General features: G+C 38.3%; 1 pseudogene; it reads right to left on the bottom strand.

The window, feature by feature from the left end:
* Positions 1 to 370: 370 nt before the first annotated feature.
* LOC128293797 (uncharacterized) lies at positions 371 to 17,529 on the bottom strand (annotated as a pseudogene).
* Between the last annotated feature and the right edge of the window lie 7,831 nt (positions 17,530 to 25,360).

Below are 25,360 nucleotides of genomic sequence, written 5' to 3'. Positions count from 1 at the left end.
TTCGGCATGAGCTGTAGCAAACTTAATTATAAACTAAATTAAGACTTAGTTTATTGAAAGGAAGAAAGAAGGAGCTGAAAGTAAGCTCGGTTGAGCTCAAACGAGCTGAAACGAGCTTAAATGAGCTGAGTTGAGCTGAACGGAGCTTGAGGAGCTGGAAATGAACTAGGATCAGTTTGCCAACAATGCACGGGTCCTTTGGATAGTTGCTTCAAGCTGATTTTGTGAGCATTGGCCCTTGTTTCGAACCAAGGTTTTGCATTAGAAGCTAAAATAGCTTCTAGGAAATGTTTAGCATGAGCTTGAGTTATAGGTCCTTTAGGCAGCTCATTTAGATCTTGGTTTGCATTCGAAGATGCCCCGGGCATGCTCACATCATCCCCCCATCTTCAAAGTGACTTGTCCTCAAGTCGGGCCATTTTCTTGCGAAAAAGCTTTCGTCGTCACTAGACCCTTGGTCGTCGAATGGGGTAGAATGGCTCACAATATCCTGAAAGTCACACAAGACTCAAAAAGACAAAATATTAGTCATATGTCCTTCCTCTTTTTGGATAGGCCATTTCAAAGTTTCAACAAAAAAATAATGAAGAAGTTTAAGGAAACACCGAAAGAAGAACATACAATCTTGCTCCACTTCTTAATCCAAAGTTGGGCAAATAAACTAATCCGGATCAAAATTAAAATTTTTAGAATCAAAAACTAGGTTTTGATTTTGTAATCCACCACATGCTTAATTTTCAAAAATAAAGATAAGACTCAAGAAGATGAGAAGGTAAAACAAAGTTACTTACAATAAGATCACAATGCTTACCTTTTCTTGGAAACAACTCGAATTGGCTTACTCGACAACGACCGGTTTTGATCACTTATCCCAAATTACAACAAAATTTCATTTTCGCAGATAGGCATAAAGTGAATCAAAGAGACTTTAAACCGACAAATACACAAGCATTCATGTTTCACAAATCCTAGTTGAACAAACAATCAAAACATGGATATTTTGCATAGAAATTCAAAGATTTCTCTTGAAGAGCATAATCAAACAGTTAAATATTTCATGCAAAAATCTTTTACCACATATATCGAGCAAAGAAGTTGTGTTCATGCGACCTTTCAGAAATTCAAATCCATCACAAATCATTTGAATAGGCACGTCTAAACAGAAAGATGAATTCAAAGAATTTACATAGCCATGCTTATCAAAATGTGAAAACCTTTTATCACATACATTCACAATTTGCGCAGGATGAACCAGTCCAATAGAATCAACAGAATTACCGTTATGAAACATGTCATAAAACGAAATCTTCGTGGCATCTATTGAATCAACATCGTTAACATTAATATGTGAACAATAATTAGCCAGATCAAAAGATGGAAGTTTTTCAGAAGATATGCCATCAAAATCTTTATGAATAATTTTTAAATCAGGCTACCTTGATTCGATAAACAAAGATTCCTTACCTTCCTTACCTTCGATTTCCAATGGGTGGCGGTCGTCCACAGACTTACCTTTTTCAAACAACTGAAAAAGCCTCTCTTTTGAAGGTATCGGAGTTGGATTTGGTCTCACGGACTTTTAGCAACCTGAAAAGAAAGATCACTAAAAGATCGAGCATAAGTGTTAGTAGAAAGAATTCTCGCTTGCTCACTAACATCATTTTCACTCGATTCTATTTCTTCTGAACCACTTGTTTCTTTTATCTCAATTTTTGATACGATCCGCCTCGGAAGAGTCGAGTCGTATTAGTGTGCCCGATCGTCAACAAGAAGTTACGTTAGGTTTAATTGAAAAGGTTGGATGAAGGAAGGAAGGATATTGGTTTTGGGTTCGAATTAGAATAGGTAAGAAGAATTTGAAAGTTCAGGTTTGGAGTCCGAATTGGTATGGATGAATGAATTGGTTCAATTAGGCAAGGGGGAATTGAAGAAAAGGACGTAATGGAATGAAGGGTAAGAACGAAATGGTATTAAGAAATGGTTTGAATGGAATAGTCAGTTTAGGTACAATTGGTAAATGGAGAAATGGGGTTGAACAAAAAGTGCAAACAAGAACCAATACCGATTTGGTATCGACCGTTGTTTATAAGCTCTTTTAGTTCGGTTTGGAATTGGTAAATGAAAACCTCGACCCACTATCTAACAAGATAGGAACCTCGGTATGTTTGAGCGCCACACTACGAGTAGTGATAAGTTCGGTTTCGACAAAGAACAACGGTTGACACACTAGGCGCTAGGAAGCCAATCGAATCTTTGAGCGAAATTTGAGAAAAGTTTTGCCTAACAAATTCGGCACATAACATTAACAAAAGTCTAAAAAGTTCTTTTCAAAGTAACACAAGCCACAATTTATAGTGAATGCAAGGGATAGCCGAATAGGCTCTTGAGGTAGCTAAATGGTTGCTGAAAATTCTAGAATTTTTGATGAAGCTTCCTTGAAGTTTCTTGTGCATGGAGAACGGTAAGGGGCAGCTTCTAGATGCCTTGATTCAATAGAAAAATTGAATGAATTGTTTGGGAGCTGAAATGCCATCAATAGGTTCGACCAAATGCTTGAATTTGGATTTAATCTTTCTTGCTTGATTCAATAGGATGTTCATGTGATTAAGGAGCTGTCTAGAGCACTTCAATAGTCTTAGAATGTGAACAAACCGATTTGAACAGCCACACATGTGTGAACAAACAAAACCGAACAGCCCTTGGTGTGAAAGGAATAATCGGGTGGGTGTGAGGAGCCTTAATTTTGTCTTGGGCAGCCAATCGGTCTTCTTGAAGAGTTGTAAGGTTTGGCTTCACTTAGGGGACACCAAAGATCAGCATACCAATTTTAAATCATCCATGCACCTATGCCGTCCAAGGGGTAATGTACCTACAACATTTAATTCAGCAAATTAAAATCCCTTTTAGACTCATTAAATTCGGCAACATAGACAAATAAATCTTGCACCATAAATTAGGCTGGGCATAATTAATCTTTGTAATAGTTAAGACAGATTTAATTGGTCCTAATTAATTAAGTACTTAATTTAGAACATAATTAAAACATGTCCAGATTATGACAAATTAATTATTAAAACAAATAACTAATAAAACTAACAGCAACTTGAATGATTTATTCTAGCATAATAAACGCAATTATGAAATGAGCTGAAACGAGCTCGTTGAGCTACGTTAAGTTGAAGTTGAGCTGATTTGAGCTTGAAGGAGTATGCATGGTTTGCTTGGCTTGTTGGTCCAAGAGCTTTCAAGAAGTCCAGCAACGGTTTCACCCCAAACTCTATCAACTAAGGCTGTTGTTGCGTCTTTGAATCTCTTTGCTCGAGCTCGAGTGACCGGTCCTACGGGAAATTCGAGAAGATCTTCATTGGCAGCCGACAACTCGGGAGGTGTGGTTGTATCATTCCCCCTCTCTTCGAAGCGATTTGCCCCCAAATCGTCACCTATATCATAGAAAGAGAGATCAGCTACATTAAAGGTAGCACTTACATTGTACTCACCTGGGAGATCAAGTTTATAAGAATTATCATTTATTCGTTCCAAAACTTGAAATGGCCCATCTCCTCTCGGCAATAACTTCGACTTTCGCTGAGCCGAAAACCTTTCTTTTCGCATATGAACCCACACCCAATCTCCGAGTTCAAAACTACTTGTTTCGGCCTTTGTTCGCATTACGCACATAGGACTCAGTTGATACGAGCACGCCCCGCGAACTTCATCGAACAAGTCTGTCAAGCCGAGCATTGACATGTTGGCAAGCTGATCCCAGCTCGTTTCCAGCTCCACGAGCTCCGTACAGCTCAAATCCAGCTTATTCGAGCTCAATTCAACTTGCCTGAGTAAACCGAGCTCACTCCTAGCTCATATTTAGCTCACGAGCTAAACCTTAGCTCAACTTCAGCTTAGGAGTTTAGCCTCAGCTCAACTTTAGCTCACGAGCTAAAGCTTAGCTCATTTTAATTTAAACTCGGTTTTGTCTTTAATACATTAAATAAAAATTTGCACATATTCATTTAAGCATTAAACTTGTCTTATATATATGTTATTAATATGTCATTGTCATTATATAAATTGATTATGTTCACTTAGCGAATTAATGCATGACATTAATGTGTTCACATCATGCTTAAATTTATGAGTGTTCATGAGATGTCTTAATGACTTGTTTATTTCATGTAGGTACATTCCTTTGGACGGTACAATGTATGGATGAAGAAACATCTCTTTTGGGTATTCTACACTCATGAATGAAGAAGTATTAAATGCTGGTGCATGTACGGCTAGATGCAATGTTTCTACAAATTCATGCATGTGTCGAATGCATGTATGGACATTAAAGGCTAGTCCATGAATGGATCAAATGCATGGGATGATAGAATGCATGAATGGCTTAAGTGCATGTATGGTGGCTGTCTCCTAACTTTCCAAGGCACTTATTCGGCCAAGAAGTAGCTACTAACTAATTCTATGTTGACCATAGAGCTCCTTGAACATGTTCACACTTTGAATTGACCTATAGGCTACTACACATGCATGGATGGGTTCAAGAACGTCCAAGGGAAGGAATTAACTTAATAATTCAACATATTGATTGAATTAAGTGCATGCACAAAGGGGAGAACGAATTTACTAGGGTCATGCTGCCATTTATGAACTTACATGCCATTAAAGTGTTTAATTATGAAGATACATGTTCCATACAAGTGCATGAACGTCCCAAGGAGATGAATGCAACCTTTTGGTGCACATACAAGTCACTTGAAGCCTTTCTTTATGACTAAGCATTCATGCACAAACCAAGGGGAAGAAAGTGTCCATTCACTAGTGCATGAATCTGCGAATTTATGAACTATTTTAATACATTAGTGTGAACGTTTTATTATTGTGTGAACACCTAGATGCCGAATTTGAATGGTCATCTATGTGCCTATAAATATTTGTTTTCTTTCATTTGTAAAGGACTTTTGCCAAATTTGTTAATGAACATTTGTTCTTGTGAGGTTGCTTCCTCTCATATCTCGTACAAGTTTCGAAAGACTTATCTGGCATGTGCTAGTGGCGTCAATCGTCTTGTTTGAACTTATCACCAATCTTGGTGTGGCATTCACCTATCCATCTATCCATACTTTCACCTTAACAATATAGGAACTGGGGTGACACTTCTTAGTGTTGAATCATTCCTGACGTTAAGTTCGTTTTCCATTCCCATCCTTCGAATTATTTTCTTGTAACCAAACCGACCCATTTATCCATCTCCCATCTTTGCTACACATAACCGAACCTATTACTAAACTTACCCTTTTTGAAACTTTCCGCTTATTTTAATCCATTATTCTACTTTTATTACTAAAATCTGAGGCACGAACGACTCTCTCGAACTACGATCGGGCAACTACGTGAATTCGACTCATCTACCTGGGCCGGATCACATCATTTGGTATCAAAGCTTGTAAATCAAGAGGCGCCGACGTTCGTAACAAGATCGAAATAGGTTCGTAGTTAAAAAAATTCGAATTAAAAAAAAAATTCAAGTTGTAATTTTCGTTCTCTCTTTTGTAATAGTGATATTGTGAAGTATTAAAAAAAAGAGACAAAAAAATACAAAATTAAAAAAAAAAAGAAGGAAAGTGTGTGATCAAGATTTATTCTTTTGTTTACATTTTTGTTCCGACCTTCAATCTTTCTTTCCAGCAACTTTTACCCCCCCAAAATGCCACACTACACCAAAGACTATTTTTCTTTTAGCCTACCCGTACACCGTGACATTCTAACCTTTGTAACCATCTTGAAACCGACCCCAAGGCACCAAGACAAGTCGAAAGAAACAAAATACGAGGTTACGAGAGTAAGCTTGAGTGGTAAAAGGCTAGAGTGAGTGAGATCATTCGAGTGGAGGTAAAAGCCAAACGAGTGTAAACACGAGCGGGAGTGACACCTTTTTTCTTCTTCTTTCCGAGCGAAATTGTGAGGTTTGTGGTGAGGTACTTAATTTTTTTTATTTTTTTTATTTTGTTTTGTGATCTAACATTTACTTTTTAGCAACAAAAATCATGTCACGCGAAGAGTTCACCGAATCGGAATACCAATACTTGGTTCAAGAAAAGCGAAGAATGGCGACTAAACGAGACCAAAGTGAACGAGTTTCTTCAAGTCGTAAAACGGAACCAAGAACCCCACGGAGATATACCCCCGACTACTACCTGAAAAAAAGTTCCAATCGTGATTCCTTTTTGTCATCTACTTCGAGACAAAGAGATTCATACTATACTCATATTCATCAGTGAATTCGAGAAGTGACTTCGATCGAAAGTCCTTTTCATCAAGAAATTCGAGAAGATGAGAAGCCAATTACGATTTTGATTCATTCCAAGATGGCGTTCGAAGAGAAAGACATACTCCTACTAGATCTTCAAAGAAATCTTACTCGGAGTATTCTTCACGAAGTTTTGATTGTGAATCATATGCAAATAGTTCTTCATCTTTCGAACAAGATTTGTATTCTCATCGTTCTTTTGTACATTCTTGTAAAGAAAAAAAAAGAAAAGAAAAGAAAAAGCAAAAGCAAAAGAAGAAAAAGAAAATGAAATAAAAAGAAAAGAGAGGCAAGAGGCAAGTAAGAGAGAAAATGAGCGAATCTTGAGAGAACTTGAAAAAGCCTTTGAAAAGCAAAAAGAAAATGAAAAAGAAAATGGGATTGAAAAAGAAAACGAAAAGAAATTTGAGAGTGAAAAAGAAGATGAAAAAGAAATTGAAACAAAAGAAACGAGTGATTCAGAAGAAAAAGAATCAAGTGAGAAAACAAGTGAGCAAGTGAGGATTATTTCTACTAACCCACCTGTTTGATCTTCTTGTGAGTTAACTTTTCAGGTTCCTAGAAGTTTGTGCGACCAATTCCATCTACATTACCTTCCAAATGAGAGGTGTTTTAGGTTGTTCAAAAAAGGTAAGTTCGCAAATGACAACCACCCACTTGCGATCGAAGGTAAGGAAGGTAAGGATTCTTTGTTTATCGAATCAAAGTCACTTGATTTGGTTAATTTTTGTTCACTTACGGTTGTTAGCGATTTTGTTTTAAAAGGTGCCATATACAGCTTTTTTTATGACGATTACTATATTGGCAAATTTGTTGACAACATTGGATTAGTTTTCTCTAAGCAAATTTTGAACATGTTTGATCAAAGTCATCACATAAAATTCGATGTGTTTGACCACAAAACTTTTTGAACTCATGTGTTAAATCTTTATGTTTAAATATGCTGCTCAATTGATTTGTGATAAATCTGCTGTTTGAAAAGTTGCATGTTCGTTAAAAATTCTTTGTTTGGCATCCATGTTAAAAGATCTTCACATGATATGTGCAATTGTGTTCTTCATGAACAATCTTTGAGTTTTTGTGCTAAATTTCCATGTAGTGATTTGCATTCCGATTAATACTCTTGAAGTATGAACCTTTGCATTTTGGTATGCTCGGTTTTGTCAAATCAACATGTGTGTTTAAACTAGTGAAATATAATTCGTGTGGTGAGTTGATTATATCTTTTCTAATATGTTGCTTGTTGGAATTCCTAAACAAGTTCGTGTGTTCAAGCCCAGTATTTGCTACATGAATTCATTTTATGGAAACATTAAGCACTTGGCATCATTTGCATTCAAATTATGTTTGCTTGATGTTCGAACTTTTGATAAGAAGGTGAACTTCAATGATTTGGGTTTCAATTTTGATTCGTTTACTAATCACCTTGTTTGGCCACATCTCAAATTTTCGTTCCATTTTGAGAAGGTAAGATCGACTTATGCTTTGGGACTTGAATCAAATTTCAATGATGATTTATTTTTTCTTTTCAGTCCATACCTCCTATTGAAACTAACCTTTTACATTTTGTGAATGTAACCCTTTAAAACGCATACGAGTCATCATGGTGCTTCGTCACCAACCCAAGTTGATCGAGGTAAAGGTTTGTTTTACATTATCTGCCTAATAGAGAAGATTTATCTTGTTTGAAAAAGGTAAAACCGATCCTAAATTTTCTTCTCTTCAAGATCGACAAGGTAAAGTTTATGAAAATTTTCAAATACCTTTACTCTATTCAATCTTGTTGAAAATCTTTTTGATGGTTTGATGTTTGGAAATTGTTTGTACCTTGTTGTGATTGATTGTTGTCTTTGGCCTAGTAGTGATCCGTTTGTGTTGGAAAGTGATTACACAAATCATGTTGTTAATAAGCGAAAGAGTGATCTAGTTTCCAATTGGCCATGGTACACTTTGCGTGTACATTCCCATGAATTGTTATTTCTGAATAAACATATTGAAATGTTTTGGATGAGGAATAATGTGTTTAAGTGCCTGCCATCATTTACAACCAATTATCCCTTGATCCAACTTAGTCTTCATGTTTGCAACGATGGTCTAACGAAACTCTTTGATAAATTTACGTATGCTTGCTTTGTCCAATTGAGATTTTTGGCATATGTTCGATTGAATGAATTTTTTATGAACTATCAAACACATTTGAATCTGACTCCTTTGAGTTTCTTTATATTAGCTGTGGTAAGAATTTTTCAGGTTTGTGTGACATCTTCCATCCCATTTGACCAAGGAAAACCATGCATGAGTCAAAGTTCTCCCATGGACAAACGGCTCGACTTGAGGACAAGTTGACTAAAAGAGGGGGAATGATACGAGCACGCCCATGAACTTCATCGAACAAGTCTGTCAAGCCGAGCATTGACATGTTGGCAAGTGATCCCACTCGTTTCGGCTCCACGAGCTCCGGCCCAGCTCAAATCCAACATTCGAGCTCAATCCAACTTGCTCGAGCTAAACCGAGCTCACTCCTAGCTCATATTCATCTCACGAGCTAAACCTTAGCTCAACTTCACTTAGGAGTTTAGCCTCACTCAACTTTAGCTCACGAGCTAAAGCTTAGCTCATTTTAGTTTAAACTCGGTTTTGTCTTTAATACATTAAATAAAAATTTGCACATATTCATTTAAGCATTAAACTTGTCTTATATTAATATTTGTTATTAATATGTCATTGTCATTATATAAATTGATTATGTTCACATAGCCGAATTAATGCATGACATTAATGTGTTCACATCATGCCGAATTTATGAGTGTTCATGAGATGTCTTAATGACTTGTTTATTTCATGTAGGTACATTCCTTTGGACGGTACAATGTATGGATGAAGAAACATCTCTTTTGGGCATTCCACACTCATGAATGAAGAAGTATTAAATGCTGGTGCATGTACGGCTAGATGCAATGTTTCTACAAATTCATGCATGTGTCTGATACGATCCGCCTCGGAAGAGTCGAGTCGTATGTAGATTGCCCGATCGTCTACGAGAAGTTACGTTAGGTTTAATTGAAAAGGTTAGATGAAGGAAAGAAGGGTATTGGTTTTGGGTTCAGATTAGAATAGGTAAGAAGAGTTTGAAAATTCGGGTTTGGAGTCCGAATAGGTATGGATGAAGGAATTGGTTCAATTAGGTAAATGGAGAAATGGGGTTGAACAAGAAGTGCAAACAAGAACCAATACCGATTTGGTATCGACCCGTTGTTTATAAGCTCTTTTAGTTCGGTTTGGAATTGGTAAAGGAAAAACCTCGACCCACTATCTAACAAGATAGGAACCTCGGTATGTTTGAACGGCACACTACGAGTAGTGATAAGTTCGGTTTCAACAAAGAACATGGCTGACACAACTAGAACGCTAGGAACGCCAAACGAATCTTTGAACGAAATATAAGAAAGGTTTGCCTCACGATTTTGGCAGCATAACATTAACAAAAGTTTCAAAAAGTTCTTTACAAAGTAACACAAGCCACAATTTATAGTGAATGCAAGGGATAGCCGAATAGGCTCTTGAGGTAGCTAAATGGTTTCGAAAATTCCAGAATTTTGATGAAGCTTCCTTGAAGTTTCTTGTGCATGGAGAACGGTAAGGGCAGCTTCTAGATGCCTTGATTCAATAGAAAATTGAATGAATTGTTTGGGAGCTGAAATGCCATCAATAGGTTCGGCCAAATGCTTGAATTTGGATTTAATCTCTTTGCTTGATTCAGCCGGATGTTCATGTGATTAAGGAGCTGTCTAGAGCACTTCAATAGTCTTAGAATGTGAACAAACCGATTTGAACAGCCACACATGTGTGAACAAACAAACCGAACAGCCCTTGGTGTGAAAGGAATAATCGGTGGGTGTGAACAGCCTTAATTTGTCTTGGGCAGCCAATCGGTCTTCTTGAAGAGTTGTAAGGTTTGGCTGAATGGTCACTTAGGGAACACCAAAGATCAGCACACCAATTTTAAATCATCCATGCACCTATGCCGTCCAAGGGTAATGTACCTACAACATTTAATTCAGCAAATTAAATCCCTTTTAGACACATTAAATTCGCAACATAAATAAATCTTGCACCATAAATTAGGCTGGACATAATTAATCTTTGTAATAGTTAAGACATATTTAATTGGTCCTAATTAATTAAGTACTTAATTTAGAACATAATTAAAACATGTCCAGATTATGACAAATTAATTAATAAAACTAACAGAACTTAAATGATTTATTCCAAAGATAATAAACGCAATAATGAAATGAGTGAAACGAGCTCGATGAGCTAAGTTAAGTTGAAGTTGAGCTGATTTGAGCTGATTTGAGCTTGAAGGAGTATGCATGGTTTGCTTGGCTTGCTGGTCCAAGAGCTTTCAAGAAGTCCAGCAACGGTTTCACCCCAAACTCTATCAACTAAGGTTGTTGTTGCATCTTTGAATCTCTTTGCTCGAGCTCGGGTGATCGGTCCTACGGGCAATTCGAGAGGATCTTCATTGGCAGCCGACAACTCGGGAGGTGTGGTTGTATCAGTGTCGAATGCATGTATGGACATTAAAGGCTAGTCCATGAATGGATCAAATGCAGGGGATGATAGAATGCATGAATGGCTTAAGTGCATGTATGGTGGCTGTCTCCTAACTTTCCAAGGCACTTATTCGGCCAAGAAGTAGCTACTAACTAATTCTATGTTGACCATAGAGCTCCTTGAACATGTTCACACTTTGAATTGACCTATAGGCTACTACACATGCATGGATGGGTTCAAGAACGTCCAAGGGAAGGAATTAACTTAATAATTCAACATATTGATTGAATTAAGTGCATGCACAAAGGGGAGAACGAATTTACTAGGTTCCTGCTGCCATTTATGAACTTACATGCCATTAAAGTGTTTAATTATGAAGATACATGTTCCATACAAGTACATGAACGTCCCAAGGAGATGAATGCAACCTTTTGGTGCACATACAAGTCACTTGAAGCCTTTCTTTATGACTAAGCATTCATGCACAAACCAAGGGGAAGAAAGTGTCCATTCACTAGTGCATGAATCTGCCAATTTATGAACTATTTTAATACATTAGTGTGAACGTTTTTATTATTGTGTGAACACCTAGATGCCGAATTTGAATGGTCATCTATGTGCCTATAAATATTTGTTTTCTTTCATTTGTAAAGGACTTTTGCCAAATTTGTTAATGAACATTTGTTCTTGTGAGGTTGCTTCCTCTCATATCTCGTACAAGTTTCGAAAGACTTATCTGGCTTGTGCTAGTGGTGTCAATCGTCTTGTTTGAACTTATCACCAATCTTGGTGTGGAATTCACCTATCCGTCTATCCATACTTTCACCTTAACAATATAGGAACCGGGGTGACACTTCTTAGTGTTGAATCATTCCTGACGTTAAGTTCGTTTTCCATTCCCATCCTTCGAATTATTTTCTTGTAACCAAACTGACCCATTTATCCATCTCCCATCTTTGCTACACATAACCGAACCTATTACTAAACTTACCCTTCTTGAAACCTTCCGCTTATTTTAATCCATTATTTTACTTTTATTACTAAAATCTGAGGCACGAACGACTCTCTCGAACTACGATCGGGCAACTACGTGAATTTGACTCATCTACCGGGCCAGATCACATCATCAGTCCTAGCCTCGATATTGGCCCGCACCTTGCTATGTAAATCCTTGACAAAATCTGCCTTTTTCTTCGCATCTACATGGACAAACTGATCAGTAGGTAAAGGCAATAGATCTAAAGGAGTCAAGGGATTAAAACCGTAAACAATTTCAAATGGGGAGAATTTAGTCGCAGAATGGACAGAATGATTATACGCAAACTCAATATGGGTTAGACAATCCTCCCATGTCTTCAAATTCTTCCGAACGATGGCCCGAAGCAAAGTAGATAGAACTCTATTGACAACTTTCGTTTGGCCATCGGTTTGGGGGTGGCAGGTGGTCGAAAACAGAAGTTTGGTCCCTAATTTACCCCACAAAGACCTCCAAAAGTGACTTAAAAATTTTGCATCTCGGTCCGACACTATCGTACGAGGAATACCATGTAGTCTAACGATATCCCTGAAAAATAAGTTTGCAACATGAACGGCATCGTCAATCTTAATACAGGCAATAAAATGAGACATTTTTGAAAATCTATCAACAACAACAAAAATAGAATCCTTCCCCGTTTTTGTGTGCGGAAGTCCAAGAACAAAATCCATGGAGGTGTCAATCCATGGTGCTTCAGGAATGGGCAATGGTGTGTACAAGCCATGGGGTTGAACCTTTGATTTAGCCTTCTTGCAGGCTAGACACCTTTCGCAAACTCGCTCCACATCTTTTTGCATTCGCGGCCAATAAAAATGTTCATGGAGAGTGGCTAGTGTCTTATTGACTCCGAAGTGTCCCATAAGCCCGCCACTATGCGCCTCATGCACTAATAGGTCTCGAACAGATCCACAAGGAATGCATAGTTTACCTTCTCGGAAAAGTTAGCCCTCGTACCAATAAAAATTTTCAAAGGACCTTTCTCACAAGAAACAAATATCTCTCCAAAATCGGAATCGTTTACATAGGAATCTTTTAATAATGCAAAACCAAGAATCTTAGAATCCAAATATGATAAGAGAGTATACCTTCTTGAAAGCGCATCAGCCACAATATTATCTTTACCTTTCTTATATTTGATGACATACGGAAACGACTCAAGGTATTCAACCCACTTCGCATGGCGTCGGTTCAACTTATGTTGGCCTTTGATGTGTTTCAAGGCTTCGTGATCGGAGTGAATAACGAATTCCTTAGGCCACAAGTAATGTTGCCATGTCTCAAGAGCTCGTATGAGCGCGTACATCTCTTTATCATACACCGGATAGTTGAGTACGACTCCATTGAGTGTTTCACTAAAGTAAGCCACAGGACGTCCGTCTTGTGTCAACACGGCCCCGATTCCAATGCCCAAAGCATCGCACTCGATCTCAAAAGTCTTTGAGAAATCTGGAAGGGCAAGCAAAGGAGCGTTAGTGATACAATCTTTGATTTTTATAAATGATTTCTCTTGTTCATCGTTCCAAATAAAAGAAGAATTTTTCTTAATAACACTCGTAAGTGGAGCAGCAATAGTGCTAAAATTCAAAACGAATCGTCGGTAGAAACTTGCTAGGCCATGGAAACTTCGAACTTGCGTAACGCTCGTAGGCCTGGGCCAATCTCGTATGGCCTTAATCTTCTCTTGGTCTACCTCGAGACCATCCGCACTAACTACAAATCCTAGAAAAATAGTTTTGTTAGAACAAAAAGAACATTTCTTTAAATTAGCATATAAGGTCTCCGCAAAACTTCTAAAATAGATTTGAGATGACTTACATGTTCTTCCATAGATTTGCTGTAAATCAATATATCGTCGAAATATACCACACAAAACTTACCGATGAAAGGCCTTAAGACATGGTTCATTAGTCTCATGAACGTACTTGGAGCGTTAGTAAGGCCAAAAGGCATAACCAACCATTCAGATAGTCTGTGCTTGGTCTTGAATGCCGTTTTCCATTCGCTCCTTCTCGCATCCGAATTTGGTGGTAGCCACTCTTCAAATCGATTTTGAAAACACTTTGGCCCCACTAAGCTCATCTAACATGTCATCTAAGCGAGGAATGGGATGACGATTTTGATCGTTATCTTGTTAACGGCTCGGCAATCCACGCACATGCGCCATGTTCTATCCTTTTCGGTACCAATAATACGGAACAAAGACAGGACTTAGGCTCTCGCGAATGTAGCCTTTTTCCATCAGTTCATTGACTTGTCTTTGCAACTCCTTGGTCTCCTCCAGATTGGCTCGGTAGGCAGGTCAATTTGGAATAACCGCTCCTGGCACAAAATCAATTTGATGCTCGATTCCACGAAGTGGTAGAAGACCACTCGGGGTTTCTTCCGGAAAAACGTCTTGGAAATCCTACAACAAAGACAAAATAGTAGGGGGCAGGGTATCGGGTAAATTGTTAGTAGAAATTAATGCTTCCTTGTACAAAAGTACAAGAACAGTTCGATTCATCACAAAGCCTTCCTCACATCACTAACTCTTGCAAAAACACTCATTTTCTTCATTTTTTTTTCTTTTTCTTCTTTTTCTTAGATATTTTTCTTGTCACTCTCTTTTGTTTTTTTTCTTATTTTTCTCTTCCTTTATTTTTTTACAACTTTCTTTTTCTTTTTCTCTCATTTGCTCAATAGAAGCTTTTAGCTTGATTTGGTCTTCATACACTTGTTTGGGAGTCAACTACGTAACGTCACATTCTTTCCCATGAATTTGAATGTATACCGGTTGGTATACCCGTCGTGTTGAACTCGTCTATCAAATTGCCACGGTCGGCCAAGTAACAGATGCCCCGCATGCATCGGTACAACGTCACAAAGAACTTCATCCGAATACTTGCCAATGTTAAAAGAGACAAGTACTTGTTTCGTTACCTTAAGCTCTCCTCCGTCATTGAGCCATTGAAGTTTGTAGGGGCTCGGATGCTTGGTAGTAGGCAAACCAAGTCTTTCAACCATCATGGTACTTGCTACATTGGTACAGCTGCCTCCGTCGATAATGACGCTACAGACTTTGCCTCCGACTTGGCACCGAGTGTGGAAGAAATTCTCTCATTGAAGATTATTCTCCGCGCCTTGGAGACTTAGACTTCGTTTTACAACAAGTAGTTCTCCTTCCATGGGTTGTTCCACGTCCTCCTCGACTTCGGAAGCCGATTCAGATTCTTTCTCCTCCTCATCCTCTGTTTCGATCTCGCCATTTGCTCACAATACCATGGTCCTTCGATTTGTGATGTGATCCGGCCCGGGTAGATGAGTCAAATTCACATAGTTGCCCGATCGTAGTTCGAGAGAGTCGTTCGTGTCTTGGATTTTAGTAATAAAAGTAAAATAATGGATTAGAATAAGCGAAAGGTTTCAAGAAGAGTAAGTTTAGTAATAGGTTCGGTTATGTGTAGCAAAGATGGGTGATGGATAAATTGGTCGATTTGGTATAACAAGAAAATAATTCGAAGGATGGGAATGGAAAACAAACTCAACGTCAGGAATGATTCAACACTAAGAAGTGTCACCCCAGTTCCTATATTGTTAAGGTGAAAGTATGGATAGATGGATAGGTGAACGCCACACCAAGATTGGTGATAAGTTCAAACAAGACGATTGACGCCACTAGCACAAGCCAGATAAGTCTTTCGAAACTTGTAGGAGATATGAGAGGAAGCAACCTCACAAGAACAAATGTTCATTAACAATTTTGGCAAAAGTCCCTTACAATTGAAAGAAAACAAATACTTATAGGCACATAGATGACCATTCAAATTCGGCATCTAGGTGTTCACACAATAATAAAAACGTTCACACTAATGTATTAAAATAGTTCATAAATTCGGCAGATTCATGAACTAGTTGAATGGACACTTTCTTCCCCCTAAGTGTGTGCATGAATGCTTAATCATAAAGAAAGGCTTCAAGTGACTTGTATGTGCACCGAAGGTTGCATTCATCTCCTTGGGATGTTCATGCACTTGTATGGAACATGTATCCTCATAATTAAACTCTTTAATAGCATGTAGGTTCATAAATGGCAGCATGAACCTAGTAAATTCGTTCTCCCCTTTGTGCATACACTTAATTCAATCAATGTGTTGAATTATTGAGTTAATTCCTTCCTTTGGACGTTCTTGAACCCATCCATGCATGTGTAATAGCTTATAGGTCAATTCAAAGTGTGAACAGCTACTTCTTGGCCGAATAAGTGCCTTGGAAAGTTAGGAGACAGCCACCATACATGCACTTAAGCCATTCATGCATTCTATCATCCCATGCATTTGATCCATTCATGGACTAGCCTTTAATGTCCATACATGCATTCGACACATGCATGAATTTGTAGAAACCTTGCATCTAGCCGTACATGCACCAAAGATTTAATACTTCTTCATTCATGAGTGTGGAATGCCCAAAGAGATGTTTCTTCATCCATACATTGTACCGTCCAAAGGGATGTACCTACATGAAATAAACAAGTCATTAAGATATCTCATGAACACTCATAAATTTGGCATGATGTGAACACATTAATGTCATGCATTAATTCAGCTATGTGAACATAATCAATTTATGTAATGACTATGACATATTAATAACAAATATTAATATAAGACAAGTTTAATGCTTAAATAAATATGTGCAAATTTTTATTTAATGCATTAAAGACAAAACCGAGTTTAAACTAAAATGAGCTAAGCTTTAGCTCATGAGCTAAAGTTGAGCTGAGGCTAAACTCCTAAGCTGAAGTTGAGCTAAGGTTTAGCTCGTAAGTTGAAAGTGAGCTAGGAGTGAGCTCGGTTTAGCTCAGGCAAGATGGATTGAGCTCGAATAAGCTGGATTTGAGCTGGATGGAGCTCGTGGAGCTGGAAACGAGCTTGGATCAGCTTGCCAACATGTCATTGCTTGGCTTGACAGACTTGCTCGATAAAGTTCGCGGGGCGTGCTCATATCAATTTGGGCATTGGCTTGCTATGTGGCCTCTTCTGAGACACTTAAAACACTTGATATCCCGATTTCGATTGTATGACGATTCGGGTGCCTTGCCTTTGTTTACTTCGGCGATGGGCTTGTTGGTTTTTGGAGGTACTGTGGTCTCCTTCCCTCGAGGAATGGCAGGTCCTTTACTTGATCCTTGGCTCCACTTTGAAGGGTTGGAAGTGGGAAACCCTCGACTTGGGCCTTTTCTCTTGAGTTGTCTTTCCACCTTGATGGCCATATGGACCATATCAACCACTTCAATGTAGTGCTGTAATTCCACTACGTTTGCTATATCTTGATTTAGACCAGCCAGGAATCGTGCCATCATTGCTTGGGGATCTTCTTGGACATCCGCTCGAATCATCGTGATTTCCATCTCTTTGTAGTAATCCTCGACACTTTTGGACCCTTGCATGAGATTTTGGAGTTTTTGGTGCAACTCCCGGTGATAGTACGCAGGAATAAATCGTCGTCTCATCACCACCTTCATTTCGATCCATGTAGAGATAGGACGTTCACCGTTACTCCTCCGACTAGTGGTTAGTTGTTCCCACCAAATCACGGCGTAGTCCAAAAACTCTATTGCTGCTAGTTTCACCTTTTTATTCTCGGAGTAATTGTGACAATCGAACACCAACTCTATCTTTTTTTCCCACTCAAGATAGGCCTCCGGATACGATCTACCTTGAAACGGTGGAATAGCAGTTTAATGTTCTTGAGATCATCATCTTCGCGTCTTCGATCTCGTTGTCGGTGTTGCCTACGTTGATCACTAGCATTAGACTCTTGTTCACTTTCAAGATCACTAAGGTCATTTGCTTCATCGTCTTGGACCCTTTATCTTCCCCGGTTCTGATTTGGTCTCTCCCGTCTTAGTCTAACCCCCTCGGGTGTTCTTTCACGTTGGCCATTCGTTTCAACTTGGAACAAACGGTCTTCGATGGGATTGAGCCTTCGATCTAGGAGTCGCTCCATTTCTCGTAGTAAGGCTTGTATGTTTAAGTCGGGGACGTTGCGAATGGGTTGTCTTGCCTGACGATCTTCCATGTTGTGATCTGACTCTTGTGACATTAAAACGTTGTTAAAGTAAACCTCACCACAAAACCTCACAATCTCTCGAAAAGGAAAAGAAGATGTTTCTCTCACACTCGTGTTTACACTCGAGATTAGACTTTTACCTCCACTTTATTGCACTTACAACTCTCGTGCCTTTTACCTCTCTTAACCTTTTCTCGTGATTTCGTAAGCAGATTCGTTAAGGCTTAGTCCTTGGTCTAGATGGTCGGTTCAAAAGGGGTAACAAGTGATTGATGTATTCGGTTTCGGGTAGGCTGAAAGAATAGGGAATTGGGTTAAAAGTGTGGCGTATTAGGAAGAGTAGGATAGAAGATGGATCGGAAACTATATCAAATCAAAGCTTGACGATCAACTAACAATTGAATTGCATAAATCACTTTTTTTTCGAATTTTTTTCAGAATTTTCTTTTTTCAAACTTGTATAACTTTTTTTTTGTACTATATCAGCAAACTAAATACAATAGAAGCACTTTTGTACATGATTTTTTTTTCTTCGGCTGCGTAGATTTTTGCTTTTGTAATAACAGCAACAAACCAATCAAAATGAGAAAACGTCGGTATAAGAAATTTTTTTTTCTATACTTTTTTTTCGGATCCTACTTACTTGCGTACACTTGGACTAGCTCGTGAATGATTTTGTCGCACGAACTTCTCGTTTTAGTAGTTCTGATACCAAATGATACGATCTTCCTCGAAAGAGTCGAGTCATATTAGTGTGCCCAATTGTCAACAAGAAGTTACGTTAGGTTTAATTGAAAAGGTCGGATGAAGGAAGGAAGGATATTGGTTTTGGGTTCGAATTAGAATAGGTAAGAAGAATTTGAAAGTTCGGGTTTGGAGTCCGAATAGTTATGGATGAATGAATTGGTTCAATTAGGTAAGGGGGAATTGAAGAAAAGGACGTAATGGAATGAAGGGTAAGAACGAAATGGTATTAAGAAATGGTTTGAATGGAATAGTCGGTTTAGGTACAATTGGTAAATGGAGAATGGGGTTGAACAAAAGTGCAAACAAGAACCAATACCGATTTGGTATCGACCGTTGTTTATAAGCTCTTTTAGTTCGGTTTGAATTGGTAAATGAAAACCTCGACCCACTATCTAACAAGATAGGAACCTCGGTATGTTTGAACGCCACACTACGAGTAGTGATAAGTTCGGTTTCGACAAAGAACAACGGTTGATACACTAGACGCTAGGAAGCCAATCGAATCTTTGAACGAAATTTGAGAAAAAGTTTTGCCTAACAAATTCGGCAGCATAACATTAACAAAAGTCTAAAAAGTTCTTTTCAAAGTAACACAAGCCACAATTTATAGTGAATGCAAGGGATAGCCGAATAGGCTCTTGAGGTAGCTAAATGGTTGCTGAAAATTCCAGAATTTTTGATGAAGCTTCCTTGAAGTTTCTTGTGCATGGAGAACGGTAAGGGGCAGCTTCTAGATGCCTTGATTCAATAGAAAAATTGAATGAATTGTTTGGGAGCTGAAATGCCATCAATAGGTTCGGCCAAATGCTTGAATTTGGAATTAATCTTCTTTGCTTGATTCAGCGAATGTTCATGTGATTAAGGAGCTGTCTAGAGCACTTCAATAGTCTTAGAATGTGAACAAACCGATTTGAATAGCCACATGTGTGAACAAACAAAACCGAACAGCCCTTGGTGTGAAAGGAATAATCGGTGGGTGTGAACACCTTAATTTTGTCTTGGGCAGCCAATCGGTCTTCTTGAAGAGTTGTAAGGTTTGGCTGAATGGTTACTTAGGGACACCAAAGATCAGCACACCAATTTTAAATCATCCATGCACCTATGCTGTCCAAGGGTAATGTACCTACAACATTTAATTCAGCAAATTAAATCCCTTTTAGACACATTAAATTCGCAACATAGACAAATAAATCTTGCACCATAAATTAGGTGGACATAATTAATCTTTGTAATAGTTAAGACATATTTAATTGGTCCTAATTAATTAAGTACTTAATTTAGAACATAATCAAAACATGTCCAGATTATGACAAATTAATTATTAAAACAAATAACTAATAAAACTAACAAAAACTTAAATGATTTATTCTAGCATAATAAACGCAATAATGAAATGAGTGAAACGAGCTCGTTGAGCTAAGTTAAGTTGAAGTTGAGCTGATTTGAGCTTGAAGGAGTATGCATGGTTTGCTTGGCTTGCTGGTCGAAGAGCTTTCAAGAAGTCCAGCAATGGTTTCACCCCAAACTCTATCAACTAAGGCTGTTGTTACATCTTTGAATCTCTTTGCTCGAGCTCGAGTGATTGGTCCTACGGGCAATTCGAGAGGATCTTCATTGGCAGCCGACAACTCAGGAGGTGTGGTTGTATCACAACTTACCACAAGTCAGAGGCGAAACGGCAAGCGACCAATTAATACTTGGGTCGAAATAAAGGTTGTCATGCACCGGAGGTTCATTCCAACGCACTACCACCGTGAACTCTACCAAAAACTCCAAAACCTTACCCAAGGTACGAGGAGAGTCGAGGATTATTACAAAGAGATGGAAGTTGCTATGATCTGTGTGGACGTGGAGGAGGATCAAGAGGAAACCATGGCTAGATTTCTATCCGGACTTAATCGTGAGATTGCCAACATCGTGGAGCTACAACATTATGTGGAGATAGTTGATATGGTCCACATGGCCATCAAGGTCGAGAAACAACTCAAGAAGAAAGGTGCTGCCCGAGGTTATTCGACCACTAATGTGCTTAGGTGGAACCTAGGCAAAAGCAAGGGTGCTTCGGTGAGCCAAACAAAAGAACCTATGGTGCCTGCCAAAACTACTAAGTCCATGGTTGAAAATAGCAAAGGCAAGGCTGTTGAAAGTACCCAAAACCGGTCGAGGGACATTAAATGTTTTATGTGCCTTGGAAGAGGGCATATTGCCAGCCAATGTCCGAATCAGAGCGCCATGGTGATTTGACCCAATGGCGATATTGAGTCAGAGGATGAGGAAGACGAAAGAGTTGAAAATAATGCCGAAAACCCTTCTAATGTCGAGGAAGAGTTGGAGTATGCAGTCGAAGGCGAGATGCTTGTTGTTAAGAAAAGCTTAAGTGCGAAAGGTGTCGAAATTGATCTACAATGAGAGAACCTTTTCCATACCCGTTGCTTGATCCGAGGAAAAGTATGTAGTTTAGTGATCGATGGAGGAAGTTGTATAAATGTTGCGAGCACCCTCCTAGTCGAAAAGCTTGATCTGCCAACAAGTGTGCATCCGATCCCTTACAAGCTACAATAGCTCAATGATGGAGTTGAGTTAAAGGTAACCAAGCAAGTCCTTGTTCCATTTTCAATTGGAAAATATGAAGATGAAGTTCTTTGTGATGTGGTGCCCATGCATGCGGACCATATACTTCTTGGCAGGCCATGGCAATTAGACCAAAGGGTGAAGCATGACGGGTTCGCAAATCAATATACTTTCAAGTATCACGGCTGAAATTTTACTTTGGCACCCTTGACACCAAAACAAGTTGTGGAGGATCAACAACGACTGAAACAATCTTTGGGGCGTATGAGAGTGGAAAAAGAAAGTGAAAATAAAAAAGAAAGAAAAGAAAATGAAAGAGAAAAGAAAAAGAGTTTTGATAAAAATAAGACCAAAGTGAGAGAAAAGGAAATTCAAAGAAACACGAGCAAAGAAAAGAAAAGAGTTTTGATTAACCAAAGTTTTCTTGTTTCTAATTCTTTTCAGGTTGACTCAGATCCTATGATGCGGTTGCAATACATTCCCGAAGAGAGAAGGTTTGTAATGGTAGGAAAAGGTAAAACTAATCCTTGTTTACCTGCTCAAGGTATGGTTTCTGGAATTTCTATTACATCTTTGTCCAATTCAATTGATGAAGAAAACAATAACGATGAAGATATAACTGTTTTGGTTGATGGACAAAAGATTCTTGGTACGAGTGATATTGTTGAGTTTGATGGATATTTGTTGTCCAAATTGCATTGTTTAAGTAAACAAAAACATGAATTCAATCTATCTTTTCCATTGTTTATTTATGACGGACATTTGTAGTTTTTGAACTGTTGTACGAATTCCTGTTGTAGTCACCATACTTTACGAATACAATGCGAGATGCCCAAGCGAACTAAGGACATTATGTTCCTAGCCCCATTGTTTGTTAATTTTTTAAGTTGCAAAGGAACATGTTCGTTTGATTATGAGAATGCATTATTGAATTTTTCTTTTTGTAGTTGTCATGCATGTTTTAAACGCGAGATAATTGGCTATCATGACTGTTTGGATAAATTCGTTACGTATACTAATTCTCATTTGATTGCATGTTTTCTTACTTATTTGAAACAAGAAATGAGGTGACATTTGAAGAAGAGCTGCGAGAGGCAATTAACTTCATTTGTGCAAAAACGCATAAGTAGGCATCCCTGTTACGAAATTAACTGGTGGCTCAACTTGAGGACAAGTCACTTTGAAGACGGGGGGAATGATGTATGTACGCCCGGGGCATTCTTAAATGCAAATAATGAACTAATTGAGCTTCCAAAAAAGGCCCCATGACTCGGGCTCGTACTAAGCAGCTTCAAGAAGCTTTATCAGCTTTATTGAAGCACATTTGGGAAGAGAACAAGGCCTACACGTTGGAGAAGCTGTGGACACCTCTTTGATGACTCATTGCACTCTCTTGCAATCAGATTTTAGCTCCTCTCCAGCTCCTCAAGCTCTATTCAGCTCTAATCAGCTCACTTGAGCTCGTTTCAGCTCCTTTGAGCTTGATTTTAGCTCTTTTCAGCTCATTTCTTTTTCATTTTAATAAACTAAGTTTTAACTTTGTTTTTAATTTAATTTTCTACAGCTCATGATGATTTCCCTAGCTCAAATTAGTTCATTAAGTATTTTTGATTATTTGAGCTAGTTGAATTTAATATTCTAGTTGAATTTTAATTAATATGTCCGAATTTAGTTAGTATCATTTAAGTTGTCTAGTTGCTGTTTAAATTATGATTATATGAATAATTATATTTTATTTAATTTTTTTTTATTTCTTTGTAGGTTCAGCCGAATGTTGAGGTACATTAATGGGTAGGTGCATGTACGGGTTTGTTCAATGAATGAGAAGGTTCATGCATGGTTCGATTCAATGCTTGGAGGAATTATGTTCATGTACATGGAGGATTAATTGCATGCATTGGATTATGAAGAATACATCTCCTTTGGACGGCACACATGCATGAATGGAGAACAATTAATGCAAGTTCATGTATGGCCAGATTCAAGCTCCCTTCCAAGTTCCATGAATAGCTGAATGTAAGTGGGAGGACCTTTGGAGTTTCTATGCACCTATTCAGCCAAGAGACACCTCCTGGAAGCTACATGCATCCCATGGCCAAACCTAGACAATCCATTTAACTTCCAAAGCTTCACATTCATCCAAGTGCTTTTGCTTATACATGAAGCTGTCCAATACACTCCCATCAGCCGAATCAAGACTTAGCTAATTAATGTTTTCATTCTAGAACATTCTAGTTAGTTCATGGCTGAATTTGCTTAGTCTTTAAGCTAGCTAATTTGTCCATTCAGCTACACAAATTAATCTATAAATAGTTTACTCATTTCTTTGTAAAAGGACTTTTTTTTTCCAAATTATTGAATGAACATTGTTCTTGAGAGGTTGCTTCCTCTCATATCTCGTACAAGTTTCGAAAGACTTATCTAGTTTGTACTAGTGGCGTCAATCGACCTTGTTTGAACTTATCACCATTCTTCGTGTGGCATTCACCTATCCTTCTATCCATCTTTCCACCTTAACAATATAGAAACTGGGGTGACACTTTTTAGTGTTGAATCATTCGTGACGTTCAGTTCATTAATCCATCTGATACAACCACACCTCCCGAGTTGTCGGCTGCCAATGAAGATCCTCTCGAATTGCCCGTAGGACCGATCACCCGAGCTCGAGCAAAGAGATTCAAAGACGCAACAACAACCTTAGTTGATAGAGTTTGGGGTGAAACCATTGCTGGACTTCTTGAAAGCTCTTGGACCAGCAAGCCAAACAAACCATGCATACTCCTTCAAGCTCAAATCAGCTCAACTTCAACTTAACTTAGCTCAACGAGCTCGTTTCAGCTCATTTCAATATTGCGTTTATTATGCTGGAATAAATCATTTAAGTTGCTGTTAGTTTTATTAGTTATTTGTTTTAATAATTAATTTGTCATAATCTGGACATGTTTTAATTATGTTCTAAATTAAGTACTTAATTAATTAGGACCAATTAAATATGTCTTAACTATTACAAAGATTAATTATGTCCAGCCTAATTTATGGTGCAAGATTTATTTATGTTGCGAATTTAATGTGTCTAAAAGGGATTTAATTTGCTGAATTAAATGTTGTAGGTACATTACCCCTTGACTGGCATAGGTGCATGGAAGATTTAAAATTGGTGTTCGATCTTTGGTGTTCCCTAAGTGACCATTCAGCCAAACCTTACAACTCTTCAAGAAGACCGATTGGTGCCCAAGACAAATTAAGGTCGTTCACACCCACTGATTATTCCTTTCACACCAAGGGCTGTTCGGTTTTGTTTGTTCACACATGTGTGGCTGTTCAAATTGGTTTGTTCACATTCTAAGACTATTGAAGTGCTCTAGACAGCTCCTTAATCACATGAACATTCGGCTGAATCAAGCAGCAGATTAATTCCAAATTCAAGCATTTGGTCGAACCTATTGATGGCGTTCAGCTCCCAAACAATTCATTCAATTTTTCTATTGAATCAAGGCATCTAGAAGCTGCCCTTACCTTTCTCCATGCATAAGAAACTTCAAGGAAGCTTCATCAAAATTCTGGAATTTTCGTAAACCATTTAGCTACCTCAAGAGCCTATTCGGCTATCCCTTGCATTCACTATAAATTGTGGCTTGTGTTACTTTGTAAAGAACTTTTGGACTTTTGTTAATGTTATGCTGCCAAATTTGTTAGGCAAAACTTTTCTCAACTTTCGTTCAAAGATTCGATTGGCTTCCTAGCGATCTAGTGTGTCACCACATACTCTTTGTCGAAACCGAACTTATCACTACTCGTAGTGTGGCGTTCAAACATACCGAGGTTCCTATCTTGTTAGATAGTGGGTCGAGGTTTTTCCTTACCAATTCCAAACCGAACTAAAAGAGCTTATAAACAACGGTCGATACCAAATCGGTATTGGTTCTTGTTTGCACTTTTTGTTCAACCCCATTTCTCCATTTACCTAATTGAACCAATTCCTTCATCCATACCTATTCGGACTCCAAACCCGAATTTTCAACCTCTTCTTACCTATTCTAATCCAAACCCAAAACCAATACCCTTCTTTCCTTCATCTGACCTTTTCA

This window comes from Gossypium arboreum, chromosome 6 (assembly GCF_025698485.1).
Source record: "Gossypium arboreum isolate Shixiya-1 chromosome 6, ASM2569848v2, whole genome shotgun sequence".
NCBI lineage: Eukaryota > Viridiplantae > Streptophyta > Magnoliopsida > Malvales > Malvaceae > Gossypium > Gossypium arboreum.
This window is presented reverse-complemented; position numbering and strand designations above follow the sequence as displayed.